General features: G+C 34.7%; 1 protein-coding gene across 2 annotated transcripts in view; it reads right to left on the reverse strand.

Annotated features, from left to right (window-relative positions):
- Positions 1-8,887, reverse strand: part of LOC126895946 (discoidin domain-containing receptor tyrosine kinase B-like) — a 79,877-nt gene extending 70,990 nt beyond the window's left edge. For both annotated transcript variants that reach the window (XM_050668297.1, XM_050668295.1), the window contains exon 1: positions 8,605-8,887. The gene's annotated coding sequence lies outside the window, so the exon portion shown is untranslated. The remainder of the gene's footprint in view (positions 1-8,604) is intronic.
- Positions 8,888-13,684: the final 4,797 nt, after the last annotated feature.

Here is a 13,684-nt window from a genome sequence, read left to right on the forward strand (position 1 = left end):
CAATAAAATATTGAACGGAGCATTTATTGATACTAAATCTTATTTATGTTTTTCGTGATATGTTATTACCGGCATAATAATAAAACTCTTAAGAAATAAAGTGCTGTTCAAAATAAATGTCCAACAATATACGTTTTGCTTGCACCAGCAGCGCATATAATGTTTATAAAAAATAACATTTAATATAAATGTAATAAAAGCTCGTTATGAATGTTTACTTGTACAAAAACAACAATACGTTCAGAAGCCAAGAGTAAGAAGTCGTATACTTCAAAGGAGTGATATTTTTTTTGACCCGTTTCTCATACACACCTAAAATACTAAGAGCGTGTAACAAAAATAAATTTCAACTCGCGATTGTTCGTATTAACGGGTACGATAACTATAATTAAACTAAAGAATACAAATGGAATCGGCCCGTGTCGGAACAATTATGATTAATGTCAAACATGATAGTGTAAAATTGATGTTTCAGTTATCGGCACCCCCTATCAAGTGACCAAGCATTTTTTTCTAATTAATGAAATAACGTGTACAACTATATTAAGAACAAAAAAAAAAATAGATAACATATCAGTAATGGGCTGATCCAAATAAAATGCGAAAAAATACACTTTATCGCATAGTGCGGAGTAAAAGGTCTCGGTTTTTATATTTACTCGTTTTTTATGTTCTATGGAATATTAATGGATTTACGATCGTATATTTTATTTATGGTTTCCCGATGGGGCTACCGGAAAGGATTAGCCACTTATAGAAAAGCGTTCGTCACCGGTTTATTTCCTCCGTATTTTGTTTAACAATAAGCTGATATTGAATACATTTAAAACAGTCAGCTGTGACCACCACTCTCGTAAGTTCTATCGATTGCAAACAAAAAATTACTTAATGGTTATTTAATAATCGAGCTGTATGCACACTTCCCATTGGCTCGGAGTATAAAAAATTGTTACCCTGATGTCCTAACGTCGTATAATTCATGGCACTCACAAATAAATTAATATCACAGCTGGGTACCATGATTGTGTGATTTCTGTTCTCCGGCGGGTACACAATAGGTCTCAAACGACAGGCTCATATCCGGCTAATATAGTACGGAGTCGTACAATAATATTTCAGTATATAAATTTTCCACCTTCATCACCCCAAACGCGGTAGAACTAGAACGCTGGTCGTGCTCCGTATAATTTCCCACGTACCATCTTTTTGTGAGTTCTGCGGCGTTCATACGTCGATGACTTGCAGAGATATTGGTGTGACGGTTAACACACTGCTCGCTAATAATAATCATCATCGGTGGTCGCGTATTAAAAAATTGTGGGAAATTAACGTTTCTCGCGTACAAAGGTAGCAGCGCGTTAAATGGCTGTGTTTTTAATCGGTCCATTCGGTACGTAGTCATTCGACCGAGAGATAATTTTAATCAATGATGCGTGATTCGAGTAGGGTAATTTTTTATGCCAGTTCAGAGTAAAGCACACGTGCATATTATTACATAAATAAATTTAACTCTGTTCCGATATTTAGAAACACGCGTGAAACCGTTGAAATTTTCAGAATACCCTTAATTTTGCTATTAAATGTTGCTGGTGCTACGATAGAAAAATTGATTATTTTTTGTCGAAAATAACATTGAGTTTATTTAGAAAATGTAAAACAATAAAAGGAGACATCGGTTATAAAAATATTATGTCAAGAAGTTTAGTTCAGCCAATGAAATGGTACCGCTATCCTAGCGGCGATTAACATGATAAGCCGTCGCCATATTAAATTCATTTATTTCAACTTCAGCAAATGCGGTCAGCTGATGATTTATAATGGCAATTTACATATACGTCATCCTTCGGTACAGTGCTGAACGGCAACACAGTTATCTGCGGAATATTAGTATAGGAAGGTTCGCCGAGTATCTTTGACGTCCCCAAAGCTGCAATATTATTTTTTATCGATGCCTCATCTACGCACGAGCAATATTATTATTAGACTGTTGCCGGTGTCAGTGGGGCGTGTGCTTCTTGTCAATCTTCGGCTCCTCTCGTTACACAGCGACTATCCCAACGATGGTGTGCGTTCAACATTCCCGGAGTGAGCATAAACAAAATGAACTGAGAATGACTCTGGAGTGGGGAAGGATTGTATCCGTTATCTTTCTGGTTTCGAGTGGAAATAACATTTTTTAGTCAAACGTAAACAACCATTGTACACCCTCGGTAAATTGTTGTGTAAATATTTTGTGGGTTTCCTATAGATTATTAGGTCTATATTACAGTATACTATCAGATCTGATGCGACGAGATTATCACATTTCCAAAATGTGTTTGAATAATGATTTTGAGGATGTTTAGCATGTTTTTATTGGACATTTACATCATAAATTCGATAATTACATTACACAGTATCTATTTTGTATTTCAGTGATTAAATAGGATAAACTTTTGAATACATTATTGAATAAATATTGAAACGCGATAATTGTGAATTTTACCTCAGTTATAATGAATTTTTCCATTTAACGAAAAAGTTTATCGAACATTCAATAAATCAAAAGAATGAAAGTTCACGTTTAGATTCAATAACACAGAGAACTTAGATTAATGTCAAATTAAATGTTCATGAAATTTGAATAATTCCAAATCTAAATGATTTTCAATATATTTGAATACGCCAATTGAAAAAGTACGTTTTTGGACCAGTGATTTATTATTTTCTGGCTGCAGACGAATAAATAAACTATAATGAATAATTCTCAAGTTTAATCATAATAAAAAAGAGCTGTTTATTAGGACGTTTTATGGGTTTTATTTATTAATGAGTGTCTAGGTTTTGTATACATCACACTTTAACGATTATATAAACACAAATTTTATTACTTATGCATAGTTGATAATTTAACGGTCAAAGCTTAGACGTTGGAAAATTGCTACCGGTTTTTTGTAGCCGTTATTAACTTGAAATCCACGAAAAATACCGTCAATTTACAGTACACATATAATGTTTACATAACACGGTCTATCCCAACAACAGCTAGTACCACCTAGAACACCGAATATGTACAACTCGTGTGTTGATTCATAAATCGGACGAGTAAATTATTGCTACTGTCTTTATTTTTATGTCCTTATGTGACACACACGTGCGAGTTCTACTGGATGAAGTCATGGCGCTCTGACAGCGTGACAAATCAGTTTCCAATTTATTACAAACGAAGCACCATGCGAACTACACTGAAATCGCTCCACAGAGCTTTTGCTTAACTACCGGAAAGTTAACCGATTCGTTTCTAGGATCCGCCAGCTAGCCCAGACCCACCCACGACACGGAACTCGAGTGCCATGTAATTAATCACAAGACAAACGCGGTCTAGATAATATTATAATCCTATTGGATCGGCAACATCTGGACGAAATACCGATTTACTTGACATAAGTGTAGCAACAATCTGTGTGGTCTCCTGTAAGCCGCCTCCGGGTTCAACGACTTAATCGATTCGCATTATTTATGTTGCATATATTATTTGCCCTTTGACCAAATCTTTAGTATTTTATTTCGAGTATCTCGAAGAGATCTATTGACGAATAGTCAAGTCGAAAATGAATTTTGCTTTTAAATTATTTATTGCGATAACAAAATATATAAACGTTGCAGTTCATCAGGAAAAAATACTAAAATAGCCTGTAGAATAGCGTAGTAAAAAAAAAAAAAAAGCACTACTGTTAACGCCAACTGAGGGTTGACCAATATAATAGTATATTCTAGTGATTTTATGTTAGAATTTTGTAACGCCCGACGACTTTGCCTCGAGCAAAACATCGTGTGCACCAGAAAACAGTTTTACGATCATCGTAAAAAAACGCATAATGAAAGTATACGCTAAGGTGTATAATAAAGGTATGAAACAATGGCGTTGGCGGCGGACACAAACGCTAAAGCGGCGCATACATTGTGATGTGGGAAAGTGTGTGTATCGCCGGTTGACTGTGTATTTTTGGTACGTTTCCAGTGTTTTCTTACAATTCTCAGGTTCAACTCATCAATCATTCTGGCTAATTAAGAGGCTATGGTAACGGAAAGATACGCCTTGCGGGCTATGCAGTGATTTGTTTTAAACGAGCGCCAGACGAACTAAAATAGCTCGAAAGCAGCTCTCCGATTGACAAATTATTATTTGTCAGTAAATCGAAGACGTACTCGCTATGGTACGGATCATAAACATTATCATTGGATCATACGCAGTGATAGAAAATGGCAAACATGAAAATACGAAACGACAAGATTATAGGTCGCGATTGGGTGTCCTCTTACGGCGTTCTGATGTTCAAATGAAATCACGGATTTATCGCTCCATTGGTTCAATGTGGCTCTGGATCTGTGCTGCATCGAAATTCACATTTACGGTTACAGTGTCTCAGGTCAAATAAACCCGAGCAAAATTCTCATACAGGCGTATCATGTAACTTTAAAAGGTATTGTAGGAATCGTTCAAATGGGTCAAACGAGAAATAGATAGAAGCTCCGATCGATATTACAATGCATCTTAGCAAAATCTAACAGTTCCTAGCGGAACCAAGAACGGCGAATAGGTATTATTTAAACTTCATAAGGAAATATATTTTACAAGTTTTTATGCATTTAGGAATGTAAAATTTTATCGAGGGAGTCAAACATTTATTTTATACTATTACTACAGTATCTGCTGGACCCGAGGAATTTATCACTCGTGGTATTTATTCTTAAGTATTAGTTCGTAAAAACAGTAAAACTAAACTAATAAAATTCAAACACAGTGCATCTATTCCAATAAAATTTTGTTTGTCTATAATGTATATATTCGTTTTAGATATTATTCCATTGGAGTTGATCATCGTATCCGAGAAGTGTCGTCTTAAGAGTACAAATATTAGCTCAAGGTTCGAGTTCCCCTCGACAAAGGCGTCAGACGGTAAACACCAAGTTTTTCTTTCACTAATCTACGCACACGCACTCGGCTCAGATAAGGTGCAACATTATATTTATATGAAAATACTATGCAGCCCACACAACGCTAAGCCGTATAATAATAATAATAATAACAATATTACACATACGTGCAGCACGGTATTTGTGTAATTGTTCAATTGAGATGGTCTAATTGTACAAGAGATACGCATATGACATATGCATTATTCATAATATGTCAATGATAGATATCCACCGGAACATGAAGCTTAAAACAATAGTGAACTATGATAGAATTTAATGGGTTTAAATAGAACTCGGCGTCACTACTCGCCAACGTCTAAGCAAACATTTGTTAATCGGACGGCAAACGAATAACGTAAAATTTGTACGGAATCGGCACCGATAAAATATAATGCAAAAACGTAGAAGCCAACAACATGTAAAGCGCTATTGAACACGGCGTAAGTAATTAGAAGTGCTTTATCGAATATTAAACGATCTAAAAAAGAAACAAAATTACACAGATGTCAACCTTCAGTGATCGTTAAATACGAAGACATGTTACCAATCCACTTTTTGCACAACAACTTAAATTCGGCCATTAAGACATCTTGAGTCCTAAAAAAATATTTCCAAGTAGACAGAGACAGGCGCTTACCGTTTACTAGTGAATGATCCGAAATCATCACTACACATAACCAAATTTCTATCGGTCGTTTTAAAGCGTTACCACTGTGAGCTTATTATTTTATGGTTATTCGTTAGTTTAATTATAAAGCTCGAGCATCGGATCCACAGACTTGGATTTCTTGTTCTACTTAAAACAGACCAATTTATAGGTACGTTATAAAGGTAGTAAATACAAGCACTTGTGGTAAAAGTACAATTCGTCATGAGTAATACGCCTATCGGGCACAGTTCTAGATCCTCTTCCTATTCTTCACAGACAAATACACTGGGACGCCAATCATCATCTAACCCGAAGCGACAATACAACTAATCAATAAATACCCGTGTAAAGTATGCACCATAACGATAGGTCTTTGTTCAGCAGCTTCACGACAGCAAAATAATAGCACCTATTACATTTTTTAAACGTTCAAACAATGAAGCACGATTCAATGGACACTAATTTTATAGTACGAGTGACGTGGTTGCTGCGAAAGTTTGGAAGTACGTGAAGCGCGTACCTAATGGCAATAATTATTATGGCGTAATAAAAAACATAACTTTTATACCAGTTTGTTCTGAGTAGTGTAATTAGAGTCGTTATGATAATATAAATAATATAAACAACTGAAAGTGTGCTTTTTGTAGTGAAGAAACAAGCAGCAAAGGCGACCGGCATAACCTACTAAATACTACTTATGTTATTAAATCGACCAAGCTAAAACAAATACCCACGACACTTGGGTGTAAAACAATGTTTTATACTTTCCATTGAGATGAGCGTTTGTCGAGGATTTGCTTCACCTTCATTGTACAATCGTTACCGCATGATCGTTTTTAACCACACCCGGTATATGAGTTTTAGAAAATTTGGTCGCTTTTGTTGAGTTGTACAAAACACATACTAGGTACAGTGAACAATCGGTCTGGGTGTGAATGTTAAGTTTGATAACGACGATCTCGTTGACACTTTGGTCACTTATCTCGGGTTTCCGTATACCAGTCAAACTGAGTAACGGCTATTTGCTTAGGGCCACATCACAAACAGTATTCTAATCTAGTCCAAATGTGTATAGATTGGAATCGAAAAAAAAAACAGTAATAATAGTAGTTACCCGTATACTCACGAAATGTGTTTATCTCGACGTTTTCGTGATACTCAGGCAAATACAAGGTACGAGCTCGACTAAAAAAAATGCGAGTATATTTGTAAAAAAAATATTATGTTTTAAGAACCATGTGTTTCATGTGTTCGGTTTGCACATACTGTATAAGATATTTTAATTTTGCCATGACTACAAAGAAAATATAATACTATTATTTTCCTTTTTAAATTTCATTTTTCCTTTGTCGACAGTAATAATGTTCACTACCTGAACCTTCATTATGATGGTTTTTCTTCTAACGGAGGTTATGTATGTATGTTGATTACAAAGCATAGTCTGTGCGCGTGCTTTAAGCTCAGTCAGTGTTCTATTCGTATTTTAATATTGGAAATAATATTTCGATATTACGAAGCACCGGAAATTTTTCAAGCTTTCGCTATTAGAGAATAAAATCCTTTGACTGGGCTGTTGTCGACTTGATTAAAAAACATTTTCTGCTAGACATCCGAATCGGCGTAGAGTATTGATTAAAGTCGAACATCATGACTCGTGTGTACAAATAATTGTCACGTAATAGATTATTTAGCGTGTCTATAATCGGTGGGCTTTGATCATTACGGTAGTCAGTTCTAAAATTGTTTCTTTGATTCTTTACACCTTATTGTTACTATGCTATGAGAATATCAATGGCGAAGTTTTGAAATTTACGTGCAAATTACTAGACGTGCGCGACAATTATTGTAATTTATTTCGTTTGTAATTATAAGGAGCTCTGTCGGTACAATAATACTTTAGGAGTTAATTTCAAAGTGTTCATTTGTGTGTCGCCAACGTACCGCTAAAAGACATTTTTATACAACGAATACGATTTGCATGACAAAAGACATTGAATTATTTTTGTAAATTGATTGTTAATAAAATTTTCTGATTTGGTAATACGAGCTAGTTATGTAAAATAGTGTAAACGTCTAGAGAAAACAGAGTTTAGTCGAATAATATAAAAATTTAACCGAAACGGTCCGATTTGTAAATATATAAACGATTACTAACGATCAATTTCAGGTAAGTTCCTGTAATACATCGGCCAGAAATTCAACGGAAAATAACTACTAATCGAACAGACGATTATTTCTACAAGTCGATCGTTAAAATACAATCAATTTTTTGTTCGTTTCATGTACATAGGTAATTGAAAAAAGTTGAAATGGAATCGGTTAACTCGAAGGCACCGGCGGTTTTTGCGCTCAGAGTGTAATTGAATTGGTTCCGGAGGTATTATATAGCGTTTCTCTTAATTTGCCTCTAAAACACAGAGTTGGAATAGAGAATATTGAAAAAGAAGATACGTCCGAGGTGAGAATAGGTTTAATAGATAAACATTACACTCTATACCTTCAACCTGCCGTATTCAAGTGCTTCCAGCGTATCGATTTTTCACTGCCTAATTTGCAGGATGTGTGTAATAATTGTACGCGTAAGGCTTCGAAGGATTCTATTTCTCGGTATGGATGTTAACGTAAATAATTTTTTATTCTATTGTTATCCCGTGTCGGTTATTGGACATTTTTGTGCCGTACAGCGAGCGGCTATTTACAATGAACGACCGCAAAGTGAACACGTTGGGAATTAATTTTGAATTGCGCGCACAAGCAATGCCGAAACCGTCGACAAAAAAATAGTAACTAATATGATGCCGGACGACACTAATAATAATTTAATCGTTAATAACGTCGAAATGTCCGTTTGATAACAATAAAAAATTCATAAGGCACATTAATACACCGACGTCGTTAAATTATTAATACGTTATTAAGTAGAAGTTTCATTGTCTCGACCACGACAAATATGAAAATAACCAGCGAATATTTTTGTACAATTATTTTTAACTCACCAATTGTTCAGCGCCTGTTTTTATTAACGTCAGCTCAAAAGTAACTCTTCCCGAAGGACGCGCGCACAGTTTTCACTACAATAATAATTCCAATGTTATTCGAACACTCGGAAAATGGTATCCACGCGATTTAAAGAAAATGTACACGGCCAGTGTTGTTGACGATACGATTTTTACGGTGAAAATTTCGGACGCGATAAGTAAAAAACAAACGAGCACACAGCGACGCGGACAGTACGAACACCCCAACGCGGCCGACGATAGACGCGGACTAACAGCAACGCTGAGGTGGCGTTAGACCATATGCTCCTGCGGCCGGTCGTACTCTCGGGGGGCGTTGCCTTATACCGAATTATTGGGTGCCGATACGCGAAAACATCACATTCGATACTGTTTTGGTCGTCACTGGTTTGGCACAATCGTTGTCGTCAATGACGTGCACCGATCGACTTAACGAGCATCCTTATTAACGACTCGTAATTTGCTTAACGATGTTCTAATTCAACCTGGAAGACGGACAATTGTTCTGATGATTTGATTACTGTTTAATGCGTCTATAGATTTTCCCATTATATTGTTAATTGAAGTTGGATTCAATGATTCGACGCTAAACGAAAGCCGTTTAGCATTTGGAAAATCTTCATCGATTTACTCAGTCGTTATTTAATTGGTAACAGTTTTACGTTCGGAATACAACGTACACGACCAGAATCGTTCCGGGTAAAACTGTTAAAAATCGATGGGATTTCGAAGGAATCCGTGTGTTTAACATAGTTTCCGACACACGCATACGGTTAGAACGCATTAAAACGTACACTTTAGACGTGTTAGGAACGAACGGACAATAGGAAGGTGGATGGCAACGTAACAGCTATAAGTATATGCAGTAGGATTATGGGAATGAACGTGATCGTGTAGAAAGCGGTGAAGTAAAGGGATGCGGTATTTGAGAAAACAATACACCGAAAGCCGATTGCAGAACAGTATTTGACGAGGTTTAGGAGAATTTTAAATCGTCCTTAGTTTGTAGAAAGACGAACGAAATGGCCAAGTGAAAAAACACGTTTGAACGCCTTATTTTATCTGCATGCGAGTGTACAAAATAAACGTCTGACATAATTGAAAAATTAAATAATTACTGATGACACGTGGGCGACGACATACGTTTTGTAAAGATCTGGTTAACGATCAGTCGACTGCGTGCGACGACAAAAAATTAATAGTGTAACCTCTACCGAGTTGAGTATTTTTTTTATGGCAAGTCTATTAATACGAGGTGTATTGTTTATGTGTTTGACCTGTGACTTTTATTTGCTATTCCGATACAAATTATTTAGTTGTAAAGTTTTTAGTATTTTCGTGAGCAAATCTTCACCGAACGCTTTGTTGTTATCGCGTCAAAACCGCGTCCACGAAATGCCACGGTAAAAACTGTTAACCGATTGTTTTATTAAAGGGTACGGACAATTAAATGAAACGCTATTAATGCAACACCCTCGGTCCAATATATTAATGGCGAAATTCAGTAACTAACAAAGTTATGGACACTAAATCTGTCCCCCTCCCCTTGTAATAACGTGCAATCTACGTGTTTCATTGAATTACGAAACATCCCCGTGTGCACTGTTACGTCGTCGTCCCTTCCTTTCTTCGGGACGTACTACCGGTTTTTAATGCAATATCCATAACTCCCGGGGCTGTAAAATATGTGTTGTAATCCGTTGACAGTATAACTTTGCTTGCGTTACTACAATACCACCAGGACGAGTAATATATTATTTTCTTAGTTCATAAAAACTTCAAATTCGATAGTATTCATTTTACTTTTACGCGTAACATTTAGTGTTTTTTATTATTTTCAAAGGTCTTTGACGAGTAAATTATAAACGTTTGTATGGCGCAATTATTTATATTCATAACTGTACTGGCCGTTAAAATATAATTCCCATTTTAAAATTTAAATGGTTTCATTCCCAATAAATGCCCGTTAAATACTTTGAAACTGTTACAAATCGTGATTGTTCTAAAACATAAATTGTACGACTTTATTTTAGAATCTAATTAAGTTTTGTGTGTGAAAATATCACGATGTAATCATTAAATAGGATTTCAAACGGCAAGTGTAGTTAAAGTTGTTTTTTATTATTAGTAGAAAACTTGCTACAAATTGAGCTTCATATTTTGTCCTTGCGAACAGTTACGGACGAGGTAATTAAAAACAAATGGACAACAAATGTGTAGGCCATTAGAAACTGCAATTTATTGGCCAACACAACTCGAGTATTTAAGAATTTGCATTTACAAGTGTTTAAGTCTGTGTGGCAAACGGCATAAAATATTGCGTTATGCACCAAAAAACACGGATTATAACGCGGGTGGAGACATTTTACTCCCACCAAGCATTTTTTTTTTCTATAGTTACACCAGACTTAGTTCAGAAAATTGTCTGAAACCCGTAAAAATTATTTATTAGTTTAGTCATGATTTATTAGACGTTCAGATGAATATGTGTCATATTTGAAAACGTATTCCGTTCATAGAGCTTAAGTTCACGTTGTAGTCCATTACAATTTTACTTATTAAATGTAATATGCCGTTTTTATATGCGAAGCTATTTAAATTACCATTTAATTTAATCATTCGGCTGGGTTTGTACGCCTTTTCGGATTTAATGGAAAAACTAACTATACTATTATGATTATACAATGGAGAGCGCCAAAGCGGGCAGAAAGTGCATAATAAATAGGTGGGTAATATGGTTTTTAATGTTTTTTCGAGTATTCAGGATATGGTCGTCCGAGTTCAGTGGATGAAAAAAGGCAAACGAGACCGTTACTCTCATTAAAATGACCGTTGTTTTATTTGCACAAGCAAAATTTGCCAAGGCACACCTAGGGAACGCAGAAAACGTTATGTGTGTGCATTTAAACAATGACAACTCCCGTAAACAACGCATAACGTCGTCTAGCTGAGTTACTGCCAGACTGTCGCCATTTTACCCGTTAGGGGTTAGTACGATTTGCGTACGTTCAGTTGTGTTTTTTATGACATCGTCAGCAGTTAAGAGCGTTTTTAAAATAAAAATAAAAGAAATCATAAATAGCGCTGTGTGATTTAATTTCACAAGTGTACGGCCGCGTGTTTAGAAGGATAAAAACTGCATTCAATGCCATTACACATAAAATATTTATTACAACTTTGTGTACTTGATTATTGTCGTAATATTTACCATGAAACATGTGCGTACAAATACCTTGGCATCTAAATTGTTGTTTTTATACTGTCATAATTGACAACATTATTTGACATAATATTTTTACCAGATTATTTTAACTATAAAGAATATTATAGGTTTATTTTGCAAAACGTGTATTTTTATGGGTCTCTATTTTTTTAGAATTTATTTCAAACGTTATGTATTCATAAATTTGTACGCTCCGGCGGTGCTTAGTAAGGCTTTGGCTTTTAAGCGTTAAGTGTCATGTGCTCGAAATTATTTATTGAAAATAACTATGCCATACTTATGATCGTTGTTCATGGAAAAAAATGTGCGTTTTTATGACCATTTAACTGCTCTTGTACAACAAGCCAAAGATCCATTCGTGCTTAATGACTAACCTTGAGTTTTAGTTATATTTAATAATATCGAATGCCAGTATCAAAATTCTGTATTTACACAATCCAGCGAGATCAAATGACAAATTTCAAATATAGTTGTTTGATGTTGAGCGTCATCAATTGTTTTAAAATCAATTACATTTGATCAATTAACTTTTTTAAATATGTATCTTTCGTCGAAAAAATGTAGATGACACAACATTTCACGAACATCCAGACAATAAAGTGTTACGATTTTATATCCAAATGATATTGATTTTATTTCTTTTAATGAATCCATCTGGTATGTTAGTTTAGCTTAGATTGGCTAAATTTGATAACAATTTCTATTAAAATTAATGTTTAAATAAGCGAAGCCATTAAAATATTCATGTAGGAAAAACGTTTTGCTATTTTGTTAATTATTTAACGGCACTCGAACGAAAAAAAAAATCAACGAAAGCTTTTAAAGCAAAAGTCCATTTCTGATACAATAGTTGAAATAAAAAACTTCAACGACAGAACAGGTTTTGTAAAAAAGTGAATAACGAAAACTGCCGAGTGAACGCGTAACTTATCTGCAAATTATGCATATTAATATTGTATTATATACGGACAATTCTATTCGAGGCTCATATTTAATGCAGTCAGAAATGTATAAAATATTAACAGCGTTACGGTCAAATAAATATATTAACATTTCTGAATCTGCGTTTTGATGCTCGAAATGCAAAAGTTACTATTTTATAATTCATGGATTAAATTCGAAAGATTGAATTGAAGCAGCAGTAGGAATTTATCTGACTTATACTTATATTTTATTGGTGTAATTTTCTGCCGAATGGAAATTTTTTTATCAGGATGATTTGAATAAAATATTTTACCGGAGAAGTTAAGTTGATCTTGTATCAAAGTAGAAAACTCTATATAAATTATTGCAAATTATTTAAATCTCCAAAGGTTTTTCGTCGCCATAGTTCACTAGTAAAAGCTGTCGTACAAGATCATTACTAGCAACACATATTAGACACGACTTTAATAGGTAACATGTGTTTACTCGGACAACAATATTTTAAATAGTTTGTTGCAATTACATTTATGATTAAATATTCTGAGTACTATTACGAGTTTCGATGAATTTTAAATGTCGTTTTATACGAATATCCTTCAATGTGTACTCAATGACGGAACATTGTTAGCGTTATACACATCTGCTATGTTCAAGTGATTTCCGTTGAACGGACTAATTGTACTAAAAAAATTTCCCCTATAAATTGTCAATATTTTGAAAAATGTTTGCATTGCTCTCATATACCATTTCATGTTTTTATATGATTTAAAACAATTTTACTTATATTGACCTACTTTCATCACAAGCGTTTTCGTATTTTTATACTCAGTTTGAGTACTGTGTAATATATCAAAAGTATTGGTATCTTTTTTTATTGTACGGCTCATACAAATTCTCTAAATAGTACGGCTA

This window comes from Daktulosphaira vitifoliae, unplaced genomic scaffold (genome assembly GCF_025091365.1).
Source record: "Daktulosphaira vitifoliae isolate Bord-2020 unplaced genomic scaffold, ASM2509136v1 Scaffold_1, whole genome shotgun sequence".
Lineage (NCBI taxonomy): Eukaryota > Metazoa > Arthropoda > Insecta > Hemiptera > Phylloxeridae > Daktulosphaira > Daktulosphaira vitifoliae.